Source organism: Pseudonaja textilis, chromosome 9, assembly GCF_049901715.1.
Source record: "Pseudonaja textilis isolate UNSWEBS1 chromosome 9, rPseTex1.2, whole genome shotgun sequence".
In the NCBI taxonomy this organism is placed as follows: Eukaryota; Metazoa; Chordata; class Lepidosauria; order Squamata; family Elapidae; genus Pseudonaja; species Pseudonaja textilis.
Window position 1 is genome coordinate 14,922,644 of NC_141998.1, and position 21,099 is coordinate 14,943,742.

Sequence of the window (21,099 nt, forward strand, 5' to 3'; positions counted from 1 at the left end):
CAGGTTGCAAGAGAGATGAGAATTGAAACCTAGTTTTCTTACCCAATAGGCATATTTTTATACCAACAAATATAATAAACTGTTTCAGCTAAGTCTTCTTTAATTAAACCAATCCTAAAGAAAGAAGATGACCCAAAATTTCGTTCAAGTAGGCACATATCACAAACTTTCCAAAGGAATGAGCAAGGAACCTTTGTCAATACTTTCTAGCCAGATTTTGTGACACTTTCATTTTCTGAATCAGCAGAAAGAATTCGATTGACAATTACAACCCTATTATCACTCTATTAAATGTGAATCGGCTTAACCTTTCCAGAATTATATTGTGGATTTTTGTTTTTTTCAGCAACAACAACATCAAAATAAGATATTTTGGCTGTCCTGTAGACAACAGCAAAAATACCACTATTGATTAAAAGGATGTATAGATAGCCCTCATTTAGCGATCATCTGCAGTTATGATGGGGTGAAAAAGTAATTTTATGATCAGTCCTTGCATTTATGACTTTCACAGGTCTATAAAATAAAGAATATCTGAATTTATAATAGCAAAATCATGATGTTTCACTTAGTGCCTGCTTCACTTAATGATTGGGGAAACCAAGTTGATGGTCCCAATTGGGGGAACCAAGTTGATTGTCCCAATGAGGATTACTTGTAGAAGTCTGCTTTATGCAGCTCAAACTATGCCTATTTAACCTAACTTTGTGTGCTCTGCTTGGCAGAGGCCATATAAAGTCTTAAGAGTTTTTCCCCCCAGTACTTCCTTAGGGTTTTACACATGCAAAACAAGTACAATATCATAGTTATTATTATCCTATTAATCTCATCAACAGGTATACCAGAAAGAAAATGAATAGATATACAGTGGGCAGTTACCATGGATTTTTCAAGAGATAGCATCTTCTGAGGCAACTGATACAATAAATGTAATTGATTAAACATATAATGCATTAATCTGAAATAAGTATTGGATAGATTAAGAATCAATTGGAAATTCATACCTAGAAATTACTTTTTAATGGATTGTTCTGCAATTGGCAAGAGGTAGTAAGTGCAGTTCCTCAGCTCTGGTCTATTCAGATTCTGTTCACTGTGCCCATCGACGGCGAAGATGAAAATGTGGAGAATGGTCCATCAAGCTTAAAGGCTTTACAGTTTCACCATGGACCATCGATAACTTGGTAGGCAGGATAAGAATTCAAATCAATCTTCTTCAGTGGAAGGAGTGACCTGAAAAAAAGACATTCACAGTTTACTTATATATGGATCTAAAATAGAGAGACAAAGTGGACAGATGGGAACATGTGATCTTCCAGATGTTGCTGAACTCAAGTCCCATCAATCTTCACTACCGACCATGAGTGTAGCATCTCCATCTATCTCCACAGATAATACAGTTCTGAGGTTTGGAAGTTAAATATTCAAGTGCAAAATTCTGGAAAAAATTAGTCCCCTTTAGGCTAAATAAAGGCTATTCTGCAGGACATACAGTGATATGTATCATACATTGTAGCTGGCCATCCTTTAATCTTGCTACTTCTATAGAGAATCCTTTCCTTTTCCTAAAACTGTAGTAAATGACTTTTAAAAAAATAGATTAGGAGAAGTTTAACAAATTCTCTGTCGCCTTTGGGAAGAATCTCAAGTATCTCTTGGTGATGGTCGTTGTGGAAGATGGGAGGGAAGAAGCAAGGTGAACAGATTAACTTGAATTCACTGAGATCCTTCATTAATGTAAATGGAATGGAGTTGAGTGGAACAAAATGGAATGGATGAGCAGATAGACAATCTACATAAAGAGGCTACATGAAATAAACTTGTATGGTGTATCCATGATATAAGCCCATGGATAGTCTAATAAACATTTTCAGTGCCTTCAAATATTGTTTTCATACTAATGGTTAGAACCATATACTAATGGTTAGAACTTTTTTCAGGCCAATAGTTGACTTTTGAAAGATGTGCCAGCAACCATACTCAAATAAGCTGATAAAGCTAGAACAAAACTCATTTATTTTAATATAATGTGGAGGCTGTTTTTAGAGAAATCCCCCAAATTGCAAGCCAGGCTTTTGAGGCAAAGGGTTGCATATCACTGAGATCCCCGTTTGTGTGCATTTTCTACAGATTCAAGAGATGTTCTCAACATGGATTGTTTACAATGGTGAATGCCTTCGTCAAAATGGCAGCTCTGATGGAGCAATTCTTCTTTTTCACTATTTTTGATTGCATTTCCTCATTTTTTCACAATTATTCACCCTGAATGGTTCTTTCCAATACACTGTAGGGAATGGAAAAGACAGCATAAGCTCAGTTCTGAGGATTCAAGTCCATGAGGAGGTTTATAACAAAGCCAACATTTAAAAACTGCATTGGGAATTTGGAAATTATCTTGTCTTACCACAGTTGCAGCTCTGACTGAGGTTTAATTAAAACCAAGGTAAACATATGCACACATTCAGAGAGTAACTATTTCAGATATCACTTTATTGCATAAATAAAGCTTTTATCATTGAGTTTTTAATTTACTGAAAGAACCTTCCAACTCAATTGAATATCGTTTATATTATTTCAAGGAAAGAAAGAGAAAGAGAGGGAGGGAGAGAGAGATTGTGTATAGTACAGTATGTGTATGTGTGTATGTGTGTGAATGTATGTATATGTGTATATGTGTACACACACACACACACACACACACACACACACTGTATACATAGCTAATCCCCCATAATCTCCTAGAGTTGCACCTAAAACACAGTTTCTTGCAAGTGACCTTTTGCAGAAAGGCTGTTTCTATGGCAACGGCATTGTTCAGTTCAGTTAGAAGAAAAATACTGCATGAGAGGAGGAAAAAAACCCCTAATTTTGCTGCGTTTTGATGTCACATTTAATATGGACAACTTGCCAACAATAAGTAAATCTCCCCATACTGGTGTTTCTCAGATATTTAACATCTCAGCTCAGAATGAACCTAATAAGAAATAAGTCTATTCTGGTAATATTTTGGATGGGAAACCAAGACGCTGATCTCCATTGAAATGCACATATAGGTAAGCATGTAGAGTTTTATACAGTGACTATTACTGCAATTATAATGCAACTGACATTTTGCATAAGGCCGCTCATAAAAAACCTCAAGTAGTAATTACTATGTAAGGTGATGATTTCTGTCTATGGAGATTCTCAGTCATCCAGGTCATGATTGTATCAAAGGTGCTTTTTCAAAAGGCAACTGGGCTGTTATTTTTTCCTTTAGGAAGAAGATGTTTCACTTCTTACCTGAGAAGCTTCATCAGTTCTTTTAAAAAAAATAAATTTTATTAGTTTTCCAAATTTTAAAAACATAAAATAAAAACTTTGTACATTGTTATCAACATCAAGACATCTTACATTTTATTGCATTTTTCAATATGTAATTGCTTATCCCATTACCATTACATCTTACTCTTGCTATAAATCAATATCTTCCATTTTACTTGTTAGACTCCTCTATAATATATTTACATATTTCCTCATTCTTTTCCGAATTGCCATTTTGTTTTCTTTTTATTTCTAAACCACTCATCCCAGGCACCTCAGGCTCTATAGTATGTTGAATCTTCTTTTCTAATGAATCTTCAGTTCTAATGAAGCTTCTTCGATGAGAAGCTAAGCATCTTCTTCTGGTTCAACTATTGCAAATCTCTGAGGGCAATGGCAGACAATGTACAAATACACAAAATTTTCCAGTATATTTAAGGATAACACCCAAAGAACTAAAGCGTTCTTCAGTTTCTAGAGCTGTGTTGGAAAAACAGTTGATATTTTAAACTGTTTTCATCCACTTCATCAATTTACGGTCTTCCTGGCTTTCTATCCTTCAGCAAAATCCTAATGGGAGATCTAGGGAGATTTTCTAGAAGTTTGGTGTTCAGAAGATTGAATAACAACTACAGTAACAATTTCCAAGAGAATAACTAAATAAATAAAAGCATCTCCACGAGAAATCCAAAAGAATTTGGATTTTCATCCTGAAAACAAGGCAGGAAAATAGCATCTTCTTTCAGACAGAAGAAATTAGGGAATTTGAGATGCTTCAGTTCTTCTAGTCCTCCAGGAATCTGACATTTCTCTTCTATCAGTTCCATAGATGTACTTGGAAACTTTTTTTTTCCTAAACAGGGGTAATGTTCTTTTGCATTGGTGCCCATTTGCTCAGGTTCATGCTCACAGAGATTTAATAAAGGATCAAACTAGAAATAGGCTTTATCTTTCCAAAGTTCTGCGGAATCTCTTTTCCAAATTATTCCCAAAAGAGTTCTGCCTGTTTTGAATGTTTCCCCTTTTACTGACTGAAATATACTGGCATTTTCCTCTTTGGAAGCTTTCTGACTCTCACCTGTTCTTATCCCCTGCTCTATCCTTCTTCCTTTCCCTTTTTCTGCTTCATCTCCATCCCTCTAATCCTCCTTCTGTGATTGGCATTATAGGTAGTCCTCAATTATGACCACAATTGAGACCAGAACATTTGTTGTTAAGTAGTAGGGTCATTAAATGAGACATTGCGTAATTGTGCCTGATTTTACAACTTATTTGCTGCAATGCTTAAGCAAATCACCCTGGTCATTAAGCAAGACAACATGTGACTGTGACTTGTGACCTTCCTGCTGTCTTCCCCATTGACTTGTCAGAAGCTGGTTGGGAAGGATACAAATGGCTATCGTGATACCCCAGAATGCTGCAATTGTTGTAAGTGCGTGCTGGTTTCAAGCACTCAGATCACAAACATGTGACTGTGGGTATGCTGGGATAGTTTGCAAGCGTAAGGTCCAGTTGTAGGTCATTTTCTTTCTGTGCCATCATAACTTCAGAGAGTCTCTAAATGAAGGGAACTACTTATAAAGTGTTTCACACAAATAAACCATACAGAACCATATTAACTCCCATCCAAAGTTGAGTCAGAAGTTGAGAAACATTAGAGGGGGAAAAAGTAGCAACCGGTGACCTTCCTCAACAATAATCAGAAGATATTTGTTAGGGGATACTGGTAGTGACAGGGAGAAGCAACCCAGATTGGTACAATCATTCACACATTAGTCAGACATTGATCACCACACAGCACCCAATTCAAATGCTTCTCTGTGAATGTTTAAATTTGGACCTGAGCATGCAGCAATGATGAAATCAATGATATCTCTTACGTTTTTGAGATGAGATGGTTGAAGGCATGACTTAATGAAAATGTTGTTCAAATTCAAGCTAATCTAATTCAAATCTTCCCTGCCCTGTTACTGTAAGGGGCCTGGGTGAGCAGCTGGAAAAGTCATCATACCTCAGTGCCTCCTAAACAGATCGAGACAAACTACATAATAGCCACACCAACTGAGCAAGTTGTGTGTAAATGCTTGCAATAAGTTATCTCTAGCCAAGCATCATGTTTAGTGCCACTACCACTCAAAAACTGGATATGGGGAAAAACTGCCTCACCAAAAAGTGAGGAGCTAGATAATAGTCTGCTACTGCCTTTCTGTGGTTAAAGCTATCATGTACAGGATGCTTTGTAGTCTTGATATATACGAGGACTTTTTCAGAAATAGTTATTTACTTGAAGAAAGTAAACAACTGTTGTCCTTACAAAGTAAAGTGGGAATAACAATCCAGATTTGCACAACTTTTTTCTGTTTCATGTTAACTTTTGGACATGGTTTCTGATTGCAACTGAAAAATTTGGAACCACAATAGGAGCTTCATCTAACCAAGATCTAAACAGAACAGAAGAACAGACTTAGAAGGGACCTTGGAGGTTTTTTAATCCAACCCACTGCACAAGTAAGAAACCCTATACCATTTCAGGCAAATGGTTGTCCAATATCTTATTTAAAGCCTCCAGTGTTGGAGCACCTGCAACTTCTGGAGGCAAATCATTCCACTGGTTAATTGTTCTCATGGTTAGGAAAGTTCTCCTTACTTCTAGATTGGTCCTCTCCTTGATTAGTTGCCATCCATTGCTTCTTGTCTTGTCTTCAGGTGCTTTGGAGAATAGATTGAGTCCCTCTTCTTTGTGGTCTGGCCTTCTTGTATGCAAGATAAACAATATAACTCTATATGGTACTATTCCTACCAGCCAGCCTTCCTGAAATATTCTCTTTTCAATACCTGGCACATCCTATCCAGCAGCATGTCATATCACTGAAATTTGTTCACTAACAAATGGTCTTCACTCAGAATTTTGTCCTTGGACAGCAGAGGGGTAAACTATCTCTCCCACCTGACAATTTGAAAAGATGACAGTCTTGTTTCCAATTTATTTATTTATTTTAAAATCCTAATTGTTTTTCCCCCTCCAGGCAGAAGTAAGGAACTTGTTAAAGCCCTGAGAGACTCATCAGAAACTACATCATGAGCAGTAGGAAATGTAGCTCATTTGCATACTTTAGCGGCATGTAATCAACATAATTTGGATATCATTTTCATCATGAAGAGAAAAGATGACTCACTGTAGCCAGTGGATACTTTGCAATTAATCTGCAGAAATGACGGGTCTTAGATGAGCTCCTGAAGAAGCTGAACAACATGGGCTTGAAAAAGCACAAGGATAAGCACACACTTTCCCCACAGGCACAGACATTATTTATATCAAATACTCCAACATTTTCCCACAGCATTTTCCTCTGCAGCCTTAGGAATGCAGTAAAACCAAATGGTTCTTTGTGAGACAAACATGCAACCTCTGAATATATCAGTATGCACATATTAGGATTGTACCACTGGTCTTGGCCTAGCCCTATTTGAATAAACTCACTGCAGAATCCATTGTCTTGATTTCTGGAATGCATTTCATGCATAGTCCTTTGTGCAAATGGGAGATTACATAGCGGTTTGTCAGGCACAAGAATCAGGACCACCGGTTAGGTTGCAACACAGAAGGTATATTCAATCCTATATGCAAGAATATGGTCAACTAAAATTCAATACTAAATTGGCATCAGATAAGGGCCAATGAAATTCAGGAGGGGTTGGACTTGGATTATTTGTGGCAATGTAATGATTCTTAGCCGATAACGTACTTAACTCCTCCTGCTCTTCCCCTACAAGATCAGAGTATCTGATTGTTCATGTAAAGCCCTTGGCCCTTTCTCTAAAGTAGGACCACCCATAGTTACTGGGCCCCAGGACTACCTAAAAAATGTCCTGTTATGTTTTGTGTTTTGTACGTCTACGTTTGAATTAATAAAATTTTAGGAGAATGTTGGAAGAGAATAATGAAATTGTAAATAAGACAGATGGATATAAAAATGTATACAACCTAAAGTAAAAGAAATATAATTTGAATAAATAGAAGGAAAGGGAGTAATAAAGAGAAGTTGGGATAAGATATGAAGTTGAATAGAAAAGGTAAATATATGTATTAAATTGTGTTCATATGGAAATGTGATAATTTGGAATTATTCTGTCTTTAAATAAGATGTCTTATTGGTTTTTTCAGAAAAAGATCTCTTATGTTATTATATCCTATGCTTTGTTTGTATATTGTTTTGTAAAATTAATAAAATTTGTTGTTGTTTTTTTTAAATGTCCTAGAAGTCATTCCAGGAAAGTGCTGCTTTTATTATATTGTTAGTTTTACCTTTTGGTGCAGAGTCAATATTTTACAATAAGTAATTGGAAAGCCCATTACGCAGAAGACTGAAAAATTGATGTTGTATGTAGTTATAATGAAATATGGTCACCCTTTACTGAAAGTTGTGTAAATCTTTACGTTAATATTTATATAAGAAGTCCTCACACATATAGTTCCCTGTTCCTGTCTTTTTTCTTTTTGTTTTCTTTTTGTTCTGAGCAGAAGGTGTCAAAGGAAGCTGGATGGAGGGCAGGGACTGCAAGAAAACAGCTTCAACCAACTTAGTCCCTACCACAAAAAAGGTGAACCAAATATTGTCACCGGTTGAGGCAAGCTGTGTATTATCATCCCAGGGTTATTATCTTACAGACAATCAATAGCACAAGACCATAATATTCCTTCCACTCAAGGAACTCATCACCCTATGGAAAATTAATTCCTTAAATATGAAATAAATATTTAAGGAAGATATGCTTCCAAGGAGCACCACTGATCTGATCTTAATAGTTTTAAGGAGAACTAAGAAGCTGTTTCTCCACCCCTTGTACAGTGCTGATACATTAAAAACATGTTTAGATAAAGACTCTAATTAATTTTGTGTAATCTATAACTCTTTGGTTATTGCAACAAAACTTGTAATTCAGACTTTAACATATTAATATTTCTGCAGAGATCTAATATATCCCAATCATAAATAGGCAGCAATTTATTTTGTTGGAACACAATTTATTAATAACAACCTGTGTTGGTTTGAAACAGACTGAAGGAGCTATTTACCCACACCATGTGTTGTGCTAACTTGTTCCAAAATACACCGTTTAGATAAAGAACTCGGAAGGAATTCAAGTGCCAAAGTTAGTGGCCAATGATTATAACTTCACAGTAGGACAAATGTTTCACTCAGAGAAAGGTTTGAGGCTGGATGGCTTCAGTTACGTCACAGTATATATTTGGGAACTATTCTTTATTGGCCAAGTGTGATTGGACCCACAAGGATTTTTTCTTGGTGCATATATCTGCTCAAAATCTCAGAGAGTTGTTGTCAGCCTGATTTTGTAGGAGATGACTAGGCTGAGCCTGAGGGAGGGGTCAAACATGTCATGAGTCATGAGTCCCTGCATGCCAGATCTAAGTCTAGCCCACTTTGAATGCCTCTCTTATCTCCCGTGCATTTCCCTTAACGGCCAGTTGGTCAGATTCTTATAGAGAGTTTAAACTTACAATAAATCTTTATGCTCATTTGAACTGCCTGAATATCCTGATTTCTGTGGCGCCTGACAGATTTAGCATTAGCTTAAGCATTAGATCCTCCCATGCTATGTAGCATATCAGACACCAAGGGATAACCATCATTTCAGTCATAGGTGGTATTTCAGTGTCTTCCCATGTAATGTTTAGAGCAGTGGTGGGATTCAAAAAGTTTTACCACAGGTTCAGTGGGCATGGCTTGGTAGGCACACTTTGCATGCATGCGCGCCCCAAATGTGCACTTTGCACAGGTGAAGAGGTATTCCAACTCACCTCCTCCAAGCCTGCCCTCTCCTGGTCATTTCAGCAGCTGCTGCATGGCACTACTGTGTCACGCAAAGCAGCTGTGCTTTAAATTCAGAGGATAAAGGTGACTATGGGAACCCAGGCAGGTGGGTAGACCCAACAACAGAGCAGTGGAGAGAACCGGTTTGGTCTCTGCTGCTCACCACTACTGGCTCGGCCAAATTGGGCCAAACTGGTAGAATATCACCAATGGTTTAGAGTCTTTAAGCCTTCCATGAATGTCCTTCACCATGAATTTCAAGGGGATCCTCTTGAAGATTTGGCATCGGGGTGATAGTGGGAGACAGGTGTCTATCTCACTGCCATCTTGGGAATTCAATTACTTTCCATGTGGAGAAAATGACCTGCAAGTTGGGATCTTTTGCATGTGACAATGTTGTGTAGTATGCAGGAGAAACTCTTTTGGAGCACTTCTTCCTTAGTGATATGATCAAAATAGCAAATCTTTAGGATTCGTCAAAGGCATCTTTGTTGGAAGACATCGAGTCTCTTGTTAATGCTAATACCAATAGCTTGTTATTACTTGTCAACTTGACTAATAAAAGAATATTGAAGTAGATGGATCCATGATCTACAATGCAGCTTTCATTTAGTATAAACCATCGGCATGATATTTTGGAAAAGTTCTAAAATGTTTTCTAATGCAAGGAAGAAGGTTGGATCAGAGGTACAACAAATTTCCTGCCAGATCTAATCTTCAAAGAGTGCTTTTGGATCATGCAAATAAATTACCTAAGGAAGAGCTTTGTGCATCTTTGAAAAACTCCTGCAGGTATTGCAGAGTTTTCCTGAAGGTTGTGCAAAGCCTCTGAGAAGTTGGCTACCTCAACTGCAGGCTTGCTTTTCCAAACAGCCTCTATCTGGCTATTCTGCAAAGCCTCAAAGGGGCCCAAAATATATCAAAGGCTTGACGTGGCCAAGTCCCATCAAACCAGCCACTTCAAGGGCTTTTGGCAGTCTGCTGCCTAATGTTTATGCATGGGCAGAAGCACTAGGACAACAGAAAAGAGGGAAGCGGGCTCAACTAAAGTTGCAGGCAGAGAGCAATCCTGCTTCCTCAAAATCAAGTCTTGTACAAATTGGATCATTCCTTTGAACCAGTTCAAGGCAGCTGTGCTTTGCATGCTCCTGGTTTTCACAGAAGCAATGAATTCGCTCCATCTTCTGACTCACTGAAAAATATTTCCCAATGCAGAAGAATATATATAAAACAAGAGGTTGCCTGTAAGATATGTGGAAGCCTTATTGGGGCAGCTTTTAGCCCTTTTCAACGGAAGCCTTGGCCTTCTTTCGCTCTCTGTTCTTTTCCCTCCAACAGTTTAATTCAACAAGCTTTAACGAATGCAGGTACTCCTTGACTTATGACCACAATCAAGCCCCACATTTTTGTGGCTAAGTGAGACATTTGTTAAATGAGTTTTCTCTCATTTTATGAGCTTTCTTCCCACTGTTGTTCACACCGCAGTTGTTAAGTTAGTGAGTTAGTTTACTTTATTGTCATTGCACATCATACAACAAAAAATCAAACACCATTTTCAGTGCATATCATGACCATGAAAATAAACACAAACACACATCCTTCACAATCCACACATTGAACTGAAAACTCCCAAACTGCACCATTACTGCACTATACAGTAGAATTCAAAAGAGCTACTGCCCTAGGATAGAAGCTGTTTTTCAGCCTATTTGTCCTTGTTTTTATTATCCTGTACCATCTGCCAGATGGTAATAGTTTTAAAAAAGGGTTCCCAAGGATGAGATGGATCTTTGAGAATGTTTTGAACTTTCTTAAGGCAGCGGGAGCTCTAAAGCTCTTCCAAGGAGGGGAGAGGGCAACCAATCTTCTGGGCAATGATGTTAACCCTCTGGAGTGCTTTCCTATCTGCCCCTGTGCAATTGGCAAACCATACAGAGGTGCAGTAGTTAAAATGCTCCCTATGGTGCAGCGGTAGAAGGTCACCAGCAGTTTTTTATTCAATTGTTTTCTGAGAAGCCTCAGGCAGTATCATCTCTGCTGGGCCCTTTTGACCAGGGCTGCAATGTGGGCACCCCAGGTCAGGTCCTCTTTTAGGGTAACACCCAGAAACTTAAAACTGGCCATTTGCTCCACTTGGTCTCCGTTGATAAGCCAGGGCTGGAGGTCTGATCTGTTCCTTCTATAGTCCACTATAAGCTCCTTGGTCTTATTGGTGTTGAGGACCAAGCTATTGTCTCCACACCACGAAAGCAACCGGTCCACCTCATCTTGGTAGGCAGACTCCCCCCCCCCCGAGATGAGTCCCACCACTGTTGCATCATCTGCAAATTAACAGTAACAAGGCAGTTAAGTGAAGCTGGCTTCCCCGTTGACTTTGCTTGTCAATGCAAAAGGGCATCACATGACCCCAGGACACTGTAACTGTCATAAGGATGAACCAGTTGCCAAGCACCTGCATTTTGATCATGCGACCCTGGGGATACTGCAACAGTTGTAAGTGTGGGAAATGGTCATATGTCACTTTTTTTAAGTGCCCTTAACTTTCATTCCTCATGAAGACAAAGACACTTGTAACAGAGTTGGAAGGGACTTTAGAGGCCTTCTAATCCAGCCTCCTGCTTAAGCATGAAGCTGCTGTAAGAAAGAAGCTGGGTCATGCTGGGAAAATCAGTTACAAAAAGCTGATATGCAGTAACCTCCTTCACACCTCCATCCAATGCATCCGCCCTTCCCAAATTCTTTGAAAAACGTTCAAGCATTTTGAGGAGGACGTAGAAAGACAGAATCCTCCCTTGCAGGAGAAGGAAACTTGGAACCTCCTTTTCTAGCCTTTGATTTCATAAGTGATAGCAACTGGAATCCAAAATCGGAAAGTGGAGTTTTATAAAATTCCCTGAAAACCAAGATATCAAACTCTGGTTTCAGTAAGTTTGCTTAGATTAAAGTTTCTTTTAGATGTCGTGGGAAACGGCATTATAACAAGCCAAGAAATGCTGTCTGAATGCATGAGAGAAAGAGGGAAAGAGGTGATATAGATAGCGAAATCATTTCCACTCCAACAAACTGGGACAAATATTGTAATAACTTAATCGTACCACTGGGCATCTCTTGACCAACATTATACAGTCTAAGATAAATACTCATGTTGAAGCTTGATCTCAGAAAATGGAGCTTCAATTAAATCTACCATCTGAGACTTCAATGAGTGCTTTAATGTACAAATTCTGAAGTTCAAAAATAGGATGCTTCAAAACAAGTACAGAATAAAGAGATAACTTAATAGTCATTATTACATTGCCACTTACTCTGGAGTTTTGAAGCAGGGAAAAGCAGATGCCAGCTAAACAGCTACGGTGAAACGATGCAGACTGGGTAACTCAACTGTCCCCTGCTCTGATTGGCCGATAACTTTTCCATGAGTTTTCCATGAAGGTTTTAAATCACTGCATTTCTTTTCTGGGACTTGGAATGGCTTTTTAAAACAACTTTCCTTACTTTTATGTTCTTAAGATGCATATGAATTCAACTGCCACTATTCCAAGTAAAAATGTGTCATTCCTCAGCAGGACAAAGCTCCCAGAACTGGGATGTACTGGCCACCGAGAGACCACCAGCTAGTGTGATAAACTGGACAACAGAATAACAGAGTTGGAAGGGACCTTAAAGGTCTTCTAGTCCAAACCCCTGCTAAGGCAGGAAAACCTACACCAGTGATGGCTAACCTTTTCAGCATCGAGTGCCAAAAGTGCGTATGTGTGGGCACAAAGACCCCAAATGCAATGCATGCACATTCCCATCCATGCGCCTCCTGCACATCTGCGCCCCCATGCGACCCATCCCCCACACGCACGGCAAACACCCGAAGACCAGCTGGCTGGCAGGAGGCACACGCATATGCGTGGCAGAGCTGAGCCATAGGTTCTGTCATGGTTCTGGCGATTCTTCTTCTTCTTTTTCTTCAGCGTTTGTCTCGCGCTCGGGCGAGGTCCGCTAATGTCCTTGAGTACTGCTTCCACACCTCTCTGTCTGCCACGTGTGTCGGGTCTGCCTTCGCTATCTCTAGATCGGCCTTGATCGTGTCCATCCAGCGTTGTTTAGGTCTACCACGCGGTCTCGCTCCTCCGACAGTCACCTTCATTACAGATTTGATGATGGATTCTTCCTTGGCGCGGCTCACGTGGCCGAACCATCGTAGCCGGGACTGCCTCATGACCGTGGGGATGGGCACGACGTTGAACCGTCTACGCACTTCTTCGTTCCTGACGCGATCGAGTAGGGTGAGGCCTACCGACCATCGGAGCATTCGCATCTCCATTATCTGGAGTCTGCTTTCGACTTCTTTGGTCGTCGGCCAGCACTCTGCGCCGTATATGGCCAGGGCGCACCACAGAGTTATAGATTTTCGCCTTCAGGCGCATCGGCATCTTCTTGTCACAGAGGATGCCCGTGACAGACTTCCATTTGCCCCACGCTGCATTGATCCTGGCTGCCACCTCAGTTTGTAGTAGGCCTTCTTCCCCAAGAGTAGTTCCCAGGTACTTGAAGGTGGAGGCGCGCGGTAGCTCCTGCCCGTTCACGTGGATGGAGCCTGTCATTTCAATGTCAGTGGTCAGGTATTCGGACTTCTTTAGGTTCAGCCGGAGCCCGAACTGCTCGAGGCGGTCATGCCACTGTTGGACTCGGTGCTCGAGTTCAGCCTTGCACAGGTTGGCCAGGAACACATCATCGGCGTAGAGCAGCGTCCATGGGGCGGGCGTGTACAGGTCGTGTGTAATTGTGTCCATCACCAGAATGAACAGCAGTGGTGAGAGAGCAGAGCCCTGGTGTACGCCGACGGTAATATTAAACTCCTCTGATATCCCAGCTGCCGCTTTACACGGCTTTTGTGACATCTGTATAGGAGTTGGACCCATTGTACGAGCAGCTCAGGCACGCCGTGATCTCGCAGCGCGTACCAGATGAGATCGTGCGGGACTCGGTCGAAGGCCTTTTCCAAGTCTAGGAAGGCGGTGTGGAGCGGATTTTCTTCTCTCTGTGAGCCTCCATCAGCATCCGCACACCGAAGATGGCGTCGGTGGTGCCGCAGTTCTTGATGAATCCAGCCTGGTTGACGCTGATGTCGACGATGTCCCGAATGCGCTTATCAAGGACGCGTTCAAAGATCTTCATAGTGTGTGACAGTAACCTGACCGGTCTGTAGTTGGAGCAGTCCGCTGGGCTGCCCTTTCCCTTCCAGATCGGAACAGTGGTGCTGCGGTACCAGTCGTGGTGGCACTTTTCCCGTGGAGACAATGTTGTTGAACAGCTCGCACAGCCACAATGCCGAGCCCGGTAGTGCCTTTTTCCAGAAGTCGGCAGGGATGTCATCTGGTCCTGTTGCCTTACCGTTTTTCATGGCCTTGATGGCGTCGGCGACCTCGCTGGCATAAATGCCTGAGACTGGGCCTTCAACTGGGTCACCTCGCGGGGTTTGTGGGTGTGGGAACTCCTCGGTGGAGATCTGGCGATTGTCCTAATTAAATCATGAGGGTTTCCCCCGCTCCTGCTTATGGCAACTCGAAACAAGCAACTTTACGAGTTGACAGGTTCACCATTATGGACCTATATCATTTGAGACAAGTGGTGGTCCAATATCTTCGTGAAAACTTCCAGTGTTGGAGCATTCACAACTTCTAGAGACAAGTTGTTCCACTTTTTTATTGTTCTCACTGTCAGGAAATTTCTCCTTAGTTCTAGGTTGCTTCTCTCCATCTGATGCTTCTTGTCTTGCCTTCTTGTGCTTTGGAAAATGGGTAGAGCCCCTCTTCTTTGGGGCAGCTCCTCAAATGTATTAGGGGTTGGACTAAAAGACTCCCAAGGTCCCTTCTACTATTCTATTCTGTTATTCTTCCATTCCAACGCCCTGCTCAAGCAGGAAACCCTATACCATTTCAGACAAATGGTTGTCCAAAGATGCAACAAAGAGTCGCATGCAGCCTATGAGCTACCCGGGGCCTCTCCCTGAAATAGAGAATGGAATTTAATAACTTTTAGAACACAGGACTGACTGGTGAAGGACATCAAATGGCTCAAGATATTTTGTGGCAACTGATATATATTAATACATAGCATTTGGTAGCTTAATGTGATTTATGCTCTTATAAGAAAAAGATAGGTCTGCAAGGGATGCCCAACAGTCAGTAAATAAAGATCATTCATTTCAAAAGAACTAGTTTAACTGAACACCACATATACAGATCCAGGTTCAAAACAATTCAAAGCTTCTGAAAGCTTCTTCTTAAAATTCCCCTTTTATCCTCCAATAATCATTCCAATTATTGCAATAATTTCAAGAGGATGCTTAAGGTGACCAGCTTAGACCAGGATGACTTAATGAGCTTCATGGCTGAGAAGGGCTTCCTAGCCCTTATCTAATCTTACTCACTGGAGAAAGCAGTTTAGAAGAGTTACCAATAAAAGGAAACTAGGCTGCCAAAGAACACAATGGCTGGACACCATCAAAGCTGACACCAGCCAGAGCGTAGAAAAACTCAAAAAGCAGTGCAAGTCAGAAGAAATTGAGAGACCTGGCCCACAGAATCGCCAAGAGTCAGACAAAACTGAAAGGATAGCATCATGATCATCGCTCTTGCATCCTGTAAGAATAGTATGGTATGGTACGGTATGGTATGGTATGGTATGGTACGGTACGGTGCGGTACGGTATGGTATGGTACAGTACAGACTAGAATACTTAAGAAACACAAGGAAATTGTCTCCTTTGTGAATAGGGACAACAATTCTCAACTAACAGAAGCAAGCTGAGAATTCTAATTCTTTTTAGATCTTCCAAACATCGCACTGCTGTCACTGGTCACATTCTTAAACTGATGGAATTGGCTTATGGCTTCTGAGCTTGGATTACTTGAGTGAAAATCAGAACTCCCTAGATGGCGGAGAAGTTATCTTCCTGAAATTTGCAGGAATTATATACAAATATGTATATTATGTTTCATCGATACAATATTAAGAAGCAGACCAGGGCACAATCAAGGATTTGCACAAGGCTGCCAATTTCATTTTTACATTTGTGGTTTTCTCTCCCCCTCTCCAAATTTTAAGGTACCCAATTTTTCATCCCACCAACATCTCTCCCTTCAGGGTGGCCAGACAAATCCCACCCCTTTTCCCTCTCCTTCTCCTCCTGCATCTCAAGGGTTAAGAAGAAATTCAAACTATACACCCCGCTAGACCTTGCTAACCCAGTGCTCTTGGAGACGCATACCCATCGGCTGAGCTAACTCTTCAACTCAGCCTGAGGAGAGGAATTGTTCTGCAGAAGTAGCCCATTGGCTGGTTGCTATGGAGACCGACATACCACAGTTCTGACCCTTGAGAGGTTTAGGACTCGGCGCAGCAAGGCTGCCAGCAGCTGGACTGCAGCTGTTGCTGGGTAAGATTCAGCCCGGTTGTAAGGGAGAATTCCCTCCTGCCACAAACAACTCAGCTTGGGCTGCCAGCAAAGACAGCCTGCCTTTGATTGAGATGAATTAATATTTGCTTAGGGCTGGGGCTGTTGTCACTGTGCAAAACAAGATGTACAAGGCCGCAGCATCCATCCTGCATGGGAGACCTTAGCAATTATAAACATAGAGAGAGCTGGCTGAAAGGGGGTCTCTTGAATTGGACAGGTGTGAAGATGGGCTGTACACATTGAGCCATTTATCATAGGTGACCTTGATAGATTGGGTCTAACGCTGAGCCCCAAAGATCTGTCACACATGAATGCACCGAGTTCCTGAGGAAGGCTTCTCTTCTCAAGACATGCACCCAGAAAAGCAAATCAGAAAAGACATTTGCCATCCAAGGCAACAGCCTTAAATAGGAGTCTCATTCTGCAAACAATCACCTCTACTAATGCATTGGCTAATGCTCTCAAAGAAATTGTGCTGGTGGTTGGAAGCAGTGATGATAGCTGAGGAGAGAATGGCCTTTTATTTCAGGTGAAATTTAATGATTCGGGTTTCAGAAAGATCATCTATAACAATCCTATCCGAGGAGAAAATTGTTCCACCTTGGACATCGTGAAGCCATTTAAGGAAAGAGGAAAACAATTAACATGTTCTGCACTTAGCCATTAGCTGAAATCCCACAATCCTCTGCTCTCCCCGAGTGGTCCTAATCATCCCTGGCTGAAGAGGCCTTGGGTGTAAACGGCTGGAATCAGTCAGATGCACCCTGGCATTTGATATAAATAGACGAAATACAAGTAATTGGGTGATGTGTGTTTGATGGTTGCATGTATTTGTGTTCATCAGTCAAAAACAGCAGAAGGTCCAGAAGGTCCTTCGTTTGTTTGCTTTTGTTTTCTGGACTCTTCATTCATTTCTGTATATAAAACTTCTGCAGTTTTGCTTACTGAATGGTTGCCTCTTCTCTCACCTCTCTAGATGTCCTCCTCCCCTTTCCTTCAATAAAACGGGTCAAGAACAAGCTTTTGCTGGCTCGCTTTTTCAGAAACGGGCATTTAGGAGCAGCACAATCATTTTGTGTCTCGTTGACACATAGCTTCTCTTGCAAATCTCCCCTGAAAGAGCTTTCCCATCTTGCATTGAGGCTTCAGGGATTGCCTGTGCAGAGTGTGGCTGACGAAAAGCCTGGTGGGGTTCCTGATTCACCCTTCCCTCATCTTTTAGGACTGGGGGGAGGGGGAAGTGGAATAAACTGGGCACAGAGCTGTTGAAGGAATCCTGCCAAGGAACCGATTGTCGAAAGGCTTGTAAATAAATCAATCCAATCAGCAGCACCTGCGTGGAGCTTGCCCTGAAGAGGATAGTCAGGGTTCACCATGCTTTGACTGAGTTGCAAAATAGCACTCGTTTATTTGCAAGCTGCAGTTCCTGCAGACTGGAACTGAGCTTCATAGGGGCCCTTCTCAATTTTGCATAAAGTAGGTGGAATGTGTGCTATGTCAGCATTACCTCCCTAATATTCTAGAGCAGGGAATGGGATCCTCAGCTTGGTTATGGACTGTAGGTAGTCCTTGACTTATAGCCATTTCTTTAGTCACCGTATGAAGTTACAACAGCGCGGAAAAAAGTGGTTTACAATTGGTCCTCTCACTTACAACCATCGTAGCATCTCTCCTGGTCATGTGATCAGAATTCTGGCGCTTGGCAACTGGCATGCATTTGATGGTTATAGGATCCTGGAGTCATGTAATCACCTTCCCAGATGGCTTCTCACAAGAAAAGACAATGAGGGAAGCCCAATTTGCTTAATGACTGCAGGGATTCATTTTTAACAATGATGGCAAAGAGGTCATAAAATGGGGCATGACTCACTTAGCAACATTCTTGGTTAACAATGGAAATTTTGGTCCTGACTTGGTTGTGCTAAATACCTGTATTATTCTACAGTTTGCATGACTCAGCATATTTATTTTATTTATTAATTTGATTAGTCAATTGCTTACAAGCTAATAGGTATAAGTATAAACATGAGTAAAAATATAGGAAATAGGTATGAATAAATGGGGACAATAAGACAGGGACGGTAGGCACGATGGTGCACTTATGCACACCCCTTACAGACCTCTTAGGAATGGGGTGAGGTCAATAGAGGTTAGTTTGAGGGTAAAGGAGTAGGAGTTTATAGGATGTAACAACAGAGTCAGGTAGTGCATTCCAGGCATTGATCACTCTGTTGCTGAAGTTGATACTTTCTGCAATCAAGTTTGGAGCAGTTTACATTGAGTTTGAACCTGTTGTGTGCTCTTGTATTGTTGTGGTTGAAGCTGAAGTAGTCTATGGAAGTAGTGGAGAATGCATTCTTTACAGTAAACTTCATTTGCCCTTCTGGTTTAGTGCAGTGTTAGAAAAAAGGCTCATAAATCTGTCATGCAGCACCCGACATCCACAACATCAGTTTCTAGCACCAAACATCAAACCCTAGGAAAACATGGGAATAAACACAAAGTTCCTGATCTTAAACAGAAGAAGCAGATGAGATCGATTACCAACTCTCATTTCCTTCGTGAAATTTTTTTCTTGGTTCTGAACCTCTGGGATTCTGTTATGCTTTTGTCATCCATGAAGAATTTGTCATACAGATTCATTTAGTCTGCATTTTGCCCTGAATATTACACAACAGGGCAACAAAACTGGCTGTATCGCAAGCCTGGAAGCTCTTCTGCAACTTGAGGGACAATGAGGATGGAATTTGGACTCCTCCAATATGTGTTGCTCTGTGGAGGGTCTGATGCGCTATTACTGGGCTACAGGGGTGATAAGGCCAGTTTTATTGAATCAGCCTCTTTCTCAGCACAGTCTACCTTCCAGAGTTGTTATTAGAGGGGAAAGTGGAGGAGGGAATATTAAGTAGAAGGAATTCTCAACTTACAACCATTAGTTTAGTGGCCGTTCATTTCATGAAGTTACCAACAAGCACTGAAAAAAGTGTCTTATTATTGGTCTTTGTAATTCCAAACATTGCAGCATCCCCATGACATCAAAATTTGGGTGCTTGACAATGGACATGCATTTATGACGGTTGCAGTACATTGGGGCCATGTGATTACCATTTGGAACCTTCCCAGCCAATTTTTGACAAGCAAAGTCAACGGGGAAGCTGGATTTGCTTCATGTCCATGTGATTAATAATTGCAGTGATTTTCTAAATAACCAGGCATGGTTATAATCAGGTGTGACTCATTTCAACAACTGCAATGGAAATTCTGGTTATAAGTTGAGAACCAGCTATATCCAAGCTCCATCCAAGCAAATCATTAACAGGTCTTTGCAAAATCCTACTTCTGATGAACAACCTAAAGTTTATAAACAGTTATGAACTATATCTTCTCAGGAGTTAAGCTTCCTTTGTTGAATTAGAGATGGAACTTGACATCTTTAGGATACACATCCAAGGATCTCTCCAGGAAGAGATCAAGTTCACCTTGGTTGCCACCAACCATACTCAGTCACATAATGCTCCTCACTTACCTACACAACTCACATTCCTTGGCTATGAAATGGGGGTTTCATAGCACCTTTGTGGCTAATCATGGTTAATAGACATCTGTCTCACTTTCTGTAAAGATCATTGTTATAGCTCGTGCCTGTAAATTCTACCTGGGTTTTAAATAACATAAAAATAATAATAAATGGATTGAATTTTGGTTTATGTAAGTGGACTCTGTCATAGCACAGGCTGCAGGACCAAAATGTTTTCAGCATGCATGTTCTTTATTGCAGAAATGTTATGAAAAACAACATTTATTTTAGGAAGTTCCCAATAAAATGGCATATGTTTGGAAAGTTGCATAGCCAAAAGCAAGTGTGTTAAGAGCAGCCAAGTAAAAAAACTGTATATTACAGGTGGTTAAATAAATTGAATACAGAAACAGTACTGTGAGCATGTCTGCAACAAATATACTTTAAGTGAATTTCTAAACACCCAGTTTACTTAGTGACAAAACAGAGTAACTTAAGAGTACCTGTAAGATCATCTCTGAAAATATAATATGAACTTGTTGGTAAAATTCAGGAAAAGATGCTTCAGAAAAGCAATATATTTCAAAAACTTTTAAGGAAGAGTGCCGAATTAGAAGTACGGTTGTCTACTTCAAAAAAGATCCCATCCCACTATTTGTCTCCTAAACCTTTAGAGAGAAATTGCCTCCTAAATCATTCCTGATGAACATGATCCCAAAACACTATTATCAGGCGATAAGGCTAAGTATCATTATCTTACTATCACAGTACAAAGAGTGTCTTGTATTTTCTCTGAATCGGTTAAATCAAAGAGTTCACTTCTATTCTGCTGAACTGACAAAGACCTGTATTTATTGCATAAATCAAGTGTTTTTCTTTCCATCTAGAGCTGTCATTATGAAAAGCAAAAGAGTACGCTGCCTTTCCTCAGACAAAACTGTACAATCATATCACCCACACCGTTTTAACTGGACCTGTTTCCCTCCTGATCTT

The 21,099-nt window shown here is 40.8% G+C and overlaps 1 protein-coding gene across 6 annotated transcripts in view; it reads right to left on the reverse strand.

Annotated features, from left to right (window-relative positions):
• Positions 1-21,099, reverse strand: part of PKNOX2 (PBX/knotted 1 homeobox 2) — a 271,522-nt gene that overhangs the window by 143,432 nt on the left and 106,991 nt on the right. For all 6 annotated transcript variants that reach the window (XM_087939000.1, XM_087938998.1, XM_087938996.1 and 3 more), the window contains one exon: positions 1,005-1,233. The gene's annotated coding sequence lies outside the window, so the exon portion shown is untranslated. The remainder of the gene's footprint in view (positions 1-1,004; positions 1,234-21,099) is intronic.